Source organism: Rhea pennata, chromosome 9 (assembly GCF_028389875.1).
Source record: "Rhea pennata isolate bPtePen1 chromosome 9, bPtePen1.pri, whole genome shotgun sequence".
NCBI classification, from domain to species: domain Eukaryota; kingdom Metazoa; phylum Chordata; class Aves; order Rheiformes; family Rheidae; genus Rhea; species Rhea pennata.
The window spans coordinates 25721703-25732234 of NC_084671.1; positions in this window are offsets into that span (position 1 = coordinate 25721703).

The following is a 10532-nucleotide window of genomic DNA, read 5'->3' on the forward strand; positions in this document are numbered from 1 at the left end:
TTAAAGAGTTAGTAAGGCACAGGAGAATGGAGTTGCACTGTAAAGGTGCTGTTCCCTAGCACGTATTTAAAGCCAAGATAAACATCATCTGACAGGGTCTGTTGGCTCTGGAAAAATGAAGTTAACATCTACCATGCCAGTTCCTGCAATTTTGTGCACACTTTCCTTGCTACTTTTTCATACCCTCTTGGAGGTACTAAAAGAGATTTTATCCTAATAAGGATTTGTATTTTTAGCAGTACTTTTTTCCATGCTTTAAGGAAAAAACAAAAAAAACAAAAAAAAAAAAAAAAAAGAAGAAGAATTCTATGGTGGGGCATGGACATGTAGAAAAAACAAGACATGGTGGTAAAAGTTCCAGCTTGATACAAGGCAACACATTTTTCTTCCATCCAGATACCAGTTTCTACCAGCTGAAGATCAACATTTACAACTCTTCTAGATTACTTCTTCTATTAGCTTCCCCAATTTTCAGTCCTCTATTTAACTTCCTCCCCCCACAACATGGATACTGGAAACAGTAAGAGTTTATGTGGGGATCTTATTTGCTTTCCAAGGACACCATTATCCTGGATACTAGTAGTCTTGTTAGTAAAAATGGTCTTTTCAAGCGTAAACTCTTCTGTCAATTATTTATTCATACCCTCTTTTCTTATTGTGGAGAGCTGAAAGCAATGCCACCTTCCCCAGAAAATCTTCATGGCTAAGGGATTTTAGTTCTCACAAGACAAATAACTGCACAACTCAGATTATCATGAAAGTCAGCATTTGATTTCCCACACTAACACAATGTTCTCTTTCACCCTTTGGGACTGGGAAAGGCCAAAGTGGCTTTAGGCAATGAGATCAATACAGTAGCTACCACCCTCAGCTTCAGGTAAACTTGTCATTGCAAGACACCTCAAACCACACTGTAATTTGGTAGCTTTTTCCAGCCAGCACGTGCTGGCTGACACAAAGCACATGCTTATCAGTACAGTGTGCAGTTGTGACCTCTTCTGCCTAAAAGCCTCCTGAGGGAAGACATAGGCATCCAGCACATGCCCTAGTCACAGGGCAGTGATGACTGCTGGAAAGATATTAATGATCATCTGATGCAATATAGGTAAAAATTTCAGAAAGACTGACTCCTGCTGGAGGACTGGCTACATGACCACACCTTAAGAAATCCATTGTCTATTGTAATGCAAAACCTACACCATACCTTCCTTCCTGAACAGCTGACTGAAAACATCAGTAACTGCACCTAATCAGAGTAGATACTCACTTCAGCAACTCAGGATTGCTGAATCTTGCAACTTTATCACAAGATGTGACACTTCTAGGGAAGAAAATAAGTTAATTTTAAAGTCTGTTGTCCTTATGTCTGCAGAGAAATGCTTGAAATTGTTATCAAAATGGCAGTAAGTAAATAGGGAAAGATGTGAAAGAGGGAATTCAACTAAATTCTGTAGTATAACAGTAACTCACATTTCTAGTCAACAGTGCTGTACCAACTCATAATTACATTGGTTTTTGAGTAATGTAGTCACTTCCAGTACTCAGAACAGGGCTACCAACAAATTCAACTGCATTCTTGCCTTTACATCACCATTACCCTGAATGACTAGGCCAAGAGCTACTGTGATTTCATGCAATCAACCAATCAACAGCAACAACAAAAAAAGGCACGCTGGAGTAAAGGCTTGCTCTTCTATGAGACCTCACTTGCCAAACTGTTAATACAAAGTTCCTTACCCGTTAATTACACTCCCCTCCTCCGGTCATCACTTTGTATGTCTGATATCTAGACAGACCATTACGCTCCCTTATGTGAATACCTGTTCGCAACCACTCAAATCAGACATACTAAGTACATACTTAGAGAAAGTTCTTCTTCCTGCCAACAGCTTGGCCTGCTTAATTTCTGGCATCTAATGTTATTTACTGATTTATGCCTTAAAACACATGGACTTTCAGGTAATTGCCCAACCGTATTTGGGGCATACCTGTAAGCTTTCAAAATCAAGGGGCTAGCACGGTTAGACGACAAAGCCTCATCAATGTGAATCCTTAAGATAAACCATGGTGACACTGCAAAACATTTGCTTATGCTGAGTCAGGAGGTCATTAAGAGCAGCATCTCTCCCAGGAATGCAAACCCAGCCTCAAATCATGGTGACCACTCTACAGGCAGTCCTGCACAAAGGTCAGATTGACAGGCAGTAGCTGCTAGAGATCTGTTACCTGATGCTGTGAAATACTATTTCCAAGTTACAGCAGCAGTCACCAGTGCTCTGGGTAACTCTCTAAAATTTCCATTTAGTGATGTTAATTGGATTATTATTTTAAGGACATGCTCACTGCCCCCACATTAATAACAAATGAGTTCTCTCTAATTATTATTAGAGTAACTCCCATACAATTTAATGATTAGGCCATTAAGAGTGTGCAGCTGAATTGCCATTAATTCTTACATTTGAATGAATTAGCTAATAAAGTAATATTACAAAAGGAGATTCCCTTATGCATTTCTGAATTCTTTCACTCACACCAAAAGCATACACCAAATGTCTGTTATGCACTTTCACAGCTGCTTTTCCCTTTTATTAAATTTAAGCTGAAATTATTCATTATAACCTGAAAATATGACTATAAAAACTACATGATTTTTCACATTGTGTATTTGCAGGTATTCATAAAATGCAGATTTTGAAACCATTGTTAGTACAGTATAGTATGACACAGTTAGTCACAGGCCTAAAATCAGAATAAGCCAAAATTTGAATGAAGATTTCATGAGATAGCTTTTGCAGAATTAAGACTTCCAAGAAATTCAAAAACACCACAAACTACATTTTTCATAAAGATGTAACATCACCACCACTTACAGTATTTTAAAATTATATTACTTGTACTATTTTAGAAATACATTAACATTAGTACAGTTTCTGGAATCTTAATAACTTCACATTTATGAATGCAGGATTGAGTTTGAATCATATGAATGCATTATAATAAAGGCAGAAAACTACTTCCTTATCAGGGTACACGTAGACCTTTCAGGCACCCTCAGCAATCATATTTACACATTCTGTAGTCATACTATAATATAAAAAAGGAAACATAGCTTACAACTTCTTTTCATACAGCTCATAGCTGCATGTCTGGTCTCCAGGCCACAAGCCCTTCACATCTGCCTTACTCTGAGCTTTCTGCCCTTCTAATTATAAACATTTTCAAATACATTGCACTGATAGAAATAGGAGATCTTTCCATCTAGCCTGCACACACACCACCCCATTTCTTTCTAATCTCATGCTTGTACATCATAATTTGTTTATTTTGAACACTTATGGTTCATATTATTACTTTACTGAGCACATGCTATTGTCTTTAAGTTTCTACATCACAAAAATTAGAACTTGCCAAAAATATGCAGCTGCACTGCAGGAACTGACATCCATTAGTATTATGGGCAGAATACCATGAAGTAGAACATATATAAAAAAAATGCATAGCTTTGGCTATGATTATTATATGCTTTGGGGGGAAGGAGGAGCAAAGATCTCACTGGTATTAATTTAGATGATCATATTGCTCACAGCAGTAAAACTACATCATTTGATATTAACATTCTTAACATTGATATTAAAATCACTCAACAAAAAAAATTGAAAATGTTCAGTATCTCCTTCAAGGGTGAAGCATAGCAGTGGTCAATATTTTCTATTGCTTTTTAAAATGATATATTTATATTTGGATTAACTAGCAATATAATTTTAATCTAGCACAATATTCATATGCATGCATAACTAACCAAATGGGTTAATCAGTGAACTATATGTATGGTTTATCATAACTATCAAGCTCAGCAGTGTGCAAGGCCAAGAATTAGACGTGTAGATTGTTACCATCCCCAATGAGTCACTACAGCAGTACAATAGTAGACTATTTTAGACTCCAACTGAAAACAAGAAAAGCAGAAAAACCTACCCAACATTAAATGGAAAAACAGAAGTGTTCTTACTTGAATGACACTGTAGAATACATTCAAATCACAAAATGGCAGCTATGGTTAGTCACTTTACTCAAGGGATTAACAAAGCCACCTCTGAAAACTGCCTAACCCACACAAAGTCCCCTAGAGTTTATATTAGTGCTAAGGAAAAGTATCTTTGTTACACATTTGACTACTCTACTTTGTTACACTGTAATTTGCTTCTTCACTATGCCCCAGCCTACAGGGCAGGGATTCACTCAAAGTGCCATACCTTTTTAGCCACACAGCTACCGCATCGGCTCTTGTTCTTCTTCATGGTCGGAGAGAACCTTAGAAACTCTGGTCCAAGCACATCCTAAAGGCTCAAGCTTGAAAATAAGTCAAAATAATAGTAGCTCTTAATCATTGTAGCTTTCTTCCTCCAACTGCAAGGAAACAATAGTCATTTCTATGTCAAGCGAGTGTTTCACAGGGCTGAGCCATACAGTGCTTCAGACTCAGTTCCTTGTTACACTGCCAGCAATAGGGGAGCAGGGAGTGCAAAAATATAAACTATTTGACACACATACTCCCCCCATCACTCAGGGTGAAGAATGATGCAGCTTGCCTCAGCCCCCGAGAAAACACACCGCTGCCTACAGGGGGACCCACCTGCGGCCGCGGGAAAAGGCTGCTCTGCATCTGGGCCCTGCCCTCTCCCGCGCAGCTCTCACAGGCGACTCACTGCGGCCTTTAAGGTAACCGATACTCTCTCCCAGCACCGAGTGGGGAACAGGAGGCAACGTCCTCCTCCCCGCTGCCGTCAGGATCAGGGCGCGGGCGCCGGCCCCTCAGCGGCGCGGTGCCTGCGCTGTGGGGCGAGAGGAGCCCCCAGCAGAGCCCTGCAAACGCGAGCCGATACACTCGTCCTGGGGGAGCCATTGCTCAGCCCCAGAGGGCTTTACCTCAGCAGCGGCGCCGCCGGAGCCGCGCTGCCCAAGGTGGCAGAGGAGACACGACACCTCCACAGCGTTATCGGGACCGCGCGGCGGCCGTTAAAAGCGGGAAGGGGCGGGGGGGGGGGGGGGCGGCGATTTGAAGAGAAAAGGCGGGAAGAGGCGGCCGCGTGCCCAGCCGTTAACGGTTAACGGTCTGCGCGGCGCGCGAAGGCTCTGAGGCGAGAGCCGCCCCGCCCGCCTCAGCGCTGCCCGCCTGAGGCGCGAGGGGAGAAACTCGTCCTCGGCTCAGCTCCGAGCGCAGCCCCGGTAGGCGAGGCTGCAAGTGACACCCAAGCCTGCTGGGAGAAGACAGAGGCATGCTAGAAAGACTCCTCTGAGGTAATAAAAACTATTAGCTGCAAAAATCATTAGTGTACATCACATCCCCCTTGCACTCTGCAAAGTGGGAATAAATAAAAGTAGAGCAGCTGAAGCTTACTGGTTAGAGAGCTGTTTCATGTGTTTATCTTTTCAGTGTAATCAAATGATAGGTTTTACAAAACAACAACAGTGCAAAAAAAAATCTAAATTCCACCAGCTATTGTGTGCTATTACCATTCTTAGCTATAGCTTGACTGTGAAATGGGTTATATGATTCAAATTAAGTTGTCTTGTGTTTTCTCAAAGTTATCAGAGGCATAACAGTTCTCACTGTTATGTCCTGGTTGGAAATGTTAGTGTGTCTGTAGAAGAGATCTAGCTCTGCTTTGCCCAAGTTCCTCCTACTTGGCTCACAAAAAGTGGCTATTGCAAATAAAAATGTCTGTAAGTCCTGTCTCATACCTAGGCTGTGGAATTTCTCACTATCATTTTTTAATGCAAGTTCTATAAATGCATATTTGTGTAGAAAAATAGAGATATTTATACAGAAAAAGACTAATTTTCTTTTGCTTGATAGCAGGGTAACTTAGATTGTGATTACATTCATCTCTGGCTTCTGAAAACTAGTTTTGTACTCTGGCTATTTCTGAACTATTAAGAAGCACTGCTAATGCAGTAGTAATGAACATCTGGAATGTGACAGCTGTTGGAGATAACATATTTAAGAGTTACAGCTTGTTTTTTTTATAGACTTGTTTGGATGGCAGCTGAAGGCGGGAAACTCAAATGTGTAGCTGTTTGTCTCCCCATATGAACTGATACAGAACTGTGGGTTCTGTAGTTAATAAGAAAACTCTTAGCCTGGTACTTTCATACACTTTATACCAGACAGGAGGCAGCAGGTTGCAGTTTGATATGTATGCATGATTACTGTATCAATGTTCTTGCACAAAAATTATATAAAACCTCTTGGAACACAAAGATTGGGAAATTAAGTGATTTTGGTTAAGAAGTGCCATCTATCCTAACTACTTCCTTGGTTTTGATGGCACAACCTTATTTACACAAACACATTGCCCTGTTCAGTAGTTAGTTGCTGTTTGCAGTTTAGTCTGTCAGGTAAATGTGTAAGCCCACAACATCTTCCTTATTTCACAGTGTTGTCCTTCTCAAACTCAGTCTCATTTTCAGAAATAATTTCCCTTTTGCTTCACAGCAGTGGTAATCACTGAAGCATGAGTCCTTAGCCACTAATGAAGTCGTAGTCAGAATTCTTCTGCAGATAAGGTCAATATCCTTATTTGATACCCTTACGCTCCATAGAGTGGTGCATGACTAGAGGAGCCTGATGCTGATTTATGCAAGCTTTTTTGTTTGTGTTGTTTTTTAATGGGCAAAATACTGCAAAGACACTGCAGGAGTATATACATCTAACCAGCTTAATTGGTTATAAGCAAGTGTAAATATTCTATACAGAGATATTAGATGAACTTAGCAGAGTTAAGTTCCTATTTTAGTAATGCTAACTGTAATTTTTTACAGTGAAATAGAAAGTGTCCTTAGCATGTTCTAGTGGTAAGGTATAGGAAGTTCAAAGTCATGTGAGAAGTCTGTAGTAGAACTCTGTTTCCAAGGCTGCATGTGAATCAATGAGACATCCATGTGCTCACATGACCAGGTCTCTGTTGTGTTCTGTGTGAATCTTGCACATGAGTTGCAGCAGACTTGGTAGGTTTTTTTGGGGGGAGGGTTTGTTTGTTTTGTTTTAGTTTGAGCAACACTTGGAGAAGGTAAAGGAGACTCTCAACTAGAAAATACTGTTCACCTTTGTATGGAAAAGCATATAGAATAAAATGGATCTGTATTTTGGGTGCCTTTGCTGAGGTAGTCATCACTATGATACTGACTTTTTTTTTCTTTTTTTTTTTTTATGGCCAGGACAGAACTATTGCCTGCTTCTCAAGCTCTGTTCTCTAAAAATCATTCTTGTTTTCTAAGTTGATACTGCTTTCTTTTACTGAAAATGCCAGTAGATATTTTCTTTTCCAACCAAGCATTGCATTAATTTAACCTTCAGATTGTAAGGTTAAGTACTGGCATTCCTTGTATCTCAGAATTTGATGTTGCTTTGGCAGTGCTAGCTTAACTGCTTTGCTCATTCTGCATGTTTTCAACTTGGCTCTTCTTCTAGGGATTTCAGCAGAAGTTTTATTATGAGTGAAGAACAACAGATTTCCTCAGAGATAGAACTCTATAGGGAAAAATAGTATGCAAAATAGTCTATACTCTATAGGGTTCCTATGAAATTTCTTACCCAGATTTGCCTTTGAAATAGTGCTTTTCTACTAATAATTCAATAGTAGTTATAATGGAGTAATGTCATGAGAAATAGCTGGCCCCTCTTAACCATGATTGCATCTGAATTAATATCATAATATTAAAGTTTTCCAGAAATGGGTAAAGGCAGAGGTAGATTGGCTGGAAATTGCTTACTTTTCGCTGTGCTGACTTTCTTCTACAATGATCAGTACATGACTGCACAATTGGAGCCATTTCTTCAAGCCTTCAAAACTTCTACTGTTTGTAGAGTTCTTTCCTGGTGTTTTACAGCTAATGTTAGAATGTGCAACTGCCCTGTACTAATGGGGAAATGCAGAATCCTGCTGGGGTGGAGGAAATAGGGTTCAGAGCAAATTGCCTGTGGAAAATTATTCCTTTTTCTCATTCATTTGAAAGGAAACTGAGGAGGACTATCTTTATAAGGTTGAACTCTAAGTTAATACTGAGAGCTAGATGATCTGGAGATCCCTCTTCTAGTATCTCTTCTTCAATAAAGGCTTGCATTTAGTATAACTGATACTGATTTTTTGTTTATTTCCTCATTGCTTACCCTCTCCTAATCAAAGGTGACACCCAGGCATGGCACAGCCAAGGAAGTAGGCAGGGGTTAACGAGAGCTTCTGCAAGTAGAGACTGGTTAGGTCCCTGCACCTCTGTCACTCAACACAACCAGGCTTCTGTAGTAGTATTTGCACCTGCCCTATTTGACAGATGATTTCTTAATTTGATGGTCTTTCTATAGCTACTGCCATGCCTTATGTGTTCCCAGAAGAATTAAAAGTGGCAAGCCTCTCACTGAGGGATAAAAGCATCAGACCTCAGGGAGCAGAAAGCAATGCATTCTTTGCAAAAAAATGTTCTGAATCTCTAAAAGTCAGTGTGGAGAGGAGAAAGAAGGGATTCTAGGAGGGGCATGAAATAGGTCCGTATGTCACCCATAATGTTTCCCCAAAGCTACAAAATGGAAAGCAGAAGGCTATGTACATTACTTCTGCCAATAGACAAGCAAGCTTGATTTAATCTGCCCTTATGCTACCTTTCCACTGCAAAAACTTCCTCCTGTTTTGCTGGTGAATGGAGTGAGTCATGAACTTGAAAATTCATTGCTATTGAAACATTAATATGCTGAAACTTCAGCATTTTAGAATGAGCTAGTCTAAATGCCTTGTTTTGTAAAGATATTTCTGAGAAAGTGTTCAGTAGCATTTTGGGTAGGAAAGGGGGGAGGTGCTAAAACTGCTTAGAGAATCTATATTTGACTGTATTTAATCTGTTTTAAAACAGAATTGCCTCAGTTAAAGAACATCTTTCACTATGTTAATGTATGGCATGATTATTTTAAACTCAGATTGAAACCTTCAGGAATCGGAGCATAACTGCATATTTCTAATGGCATTTGAGCTGCTAAATCACTTATCTTCAGACTACAGATCCATCAGAGTATAACCTCAGTGAGAATGTCAGCTTTCTTGTATAAGTCCTATGTAATGTAAAGCACACTTTATCGATCAGGGCTTTGCTTTCCTTATAAAAACACTGTGTGCTTGCAAAGAACATGCCTAGTGCCTTGTTAACATTGAAGTGTGAAAGTTTGAAGAAAAATAGTCTGAAATTATAGTAAAAGTAGGAAGATGACATCTTCAGGTATTTAAACTATAAAAATTAAGGCATGAGAAGTAAACAGAAGCTCTGTTTTTTAAACTGGGCCTATGAATCCCTTGCTGAAAAGGATTCTGTTTCAAAGTGAGGCCTTAGTCATCATCTGTTATTAATAATGATATTTGTGTCTGCATTTTAACTAGCTTTTTCAGAGAGCAGCTAAATATGCAGATTCCCCAATGTAATCTCAATCTTAAATGTGCAAGCAATTAACATGTACTAGTTAGTCTGTGATTCCAAGATACTTGTCGCTTAAAGTGTTAGAGTGTGGTATTACAGGAAAAGGTCGGTCCCTCACTTGGTCTTTCTCAAGGCCTGTAAAGGGAATGCACCCGTGACAAAAAATATTTTGATAATTTGAATATTTCTGTCAAAATTTGTGTACTATTGTAAGAGTTGAACTTGAGGTCTGAACTACTTAAGGGTGCTTCTGTGCTAATAAACAATTTTCCCAGCAAGATCATACAGCAAATATTCTCTTGTCTATAAACTGAAGCAGCTTTCTTGACAGCTTGTCAAATTTAGGAAAAGCAAGAGACAGTTCCTGACTGAATTAGAGGCTATACATTCTGTTTCAGGATCTGTTCCAAATCTTGGAAACTTCTTACTGAAGATTTGACACATTGACATGAGCAAGTGGCAGCATGACCCTACCATGGCTTAATGATGATTTTTCATAAGTGATTCATGGCAGGGGATTTATTTAGGCAGAGCATTCAAATCTGAGAAAATTTGTTTTAAGAGCCAACAAAATTGCAGTAGTTGACAATTACCAATGACAACTTGGTCAAGACAAACTTTTAGCAAAATCGTATTACCTTTGCAACCAAATTGGTGTCAGTAGCTAGAAAAATGCAACAAAGAGTGATTTCACATGGCTGTGCTGCTCTCTGGGCTTTGATTTTACTCAAAGAAGCGTTGGACAACTTTTAAGTCATTTTTCTCAAAGCTAGGTGGCTCTCAAGACTCACTGGCACACCCTACATACCACCGAAACTGAGATCCCACATGCTACAGGCTGAAACTTTTTGTTGGCTATTTCTTGAATCTAACAGTTTGTATGCATGCAGTTAGGAAGACTGATGAGAAAGCACTTAGTTCTTTGTAGCTGCAGAAGTACTTATTTGTAGTCTTACTCTGTGCTCTTTTCCCAGAATCTTCTGTTTTCTCTTCTGCATTCTAAATTGTAGTAAAATTGACTTCTATACTGTCTAGGTCTTTCATTCAGTGTAGCGATAGCAGAGGTACAGAGG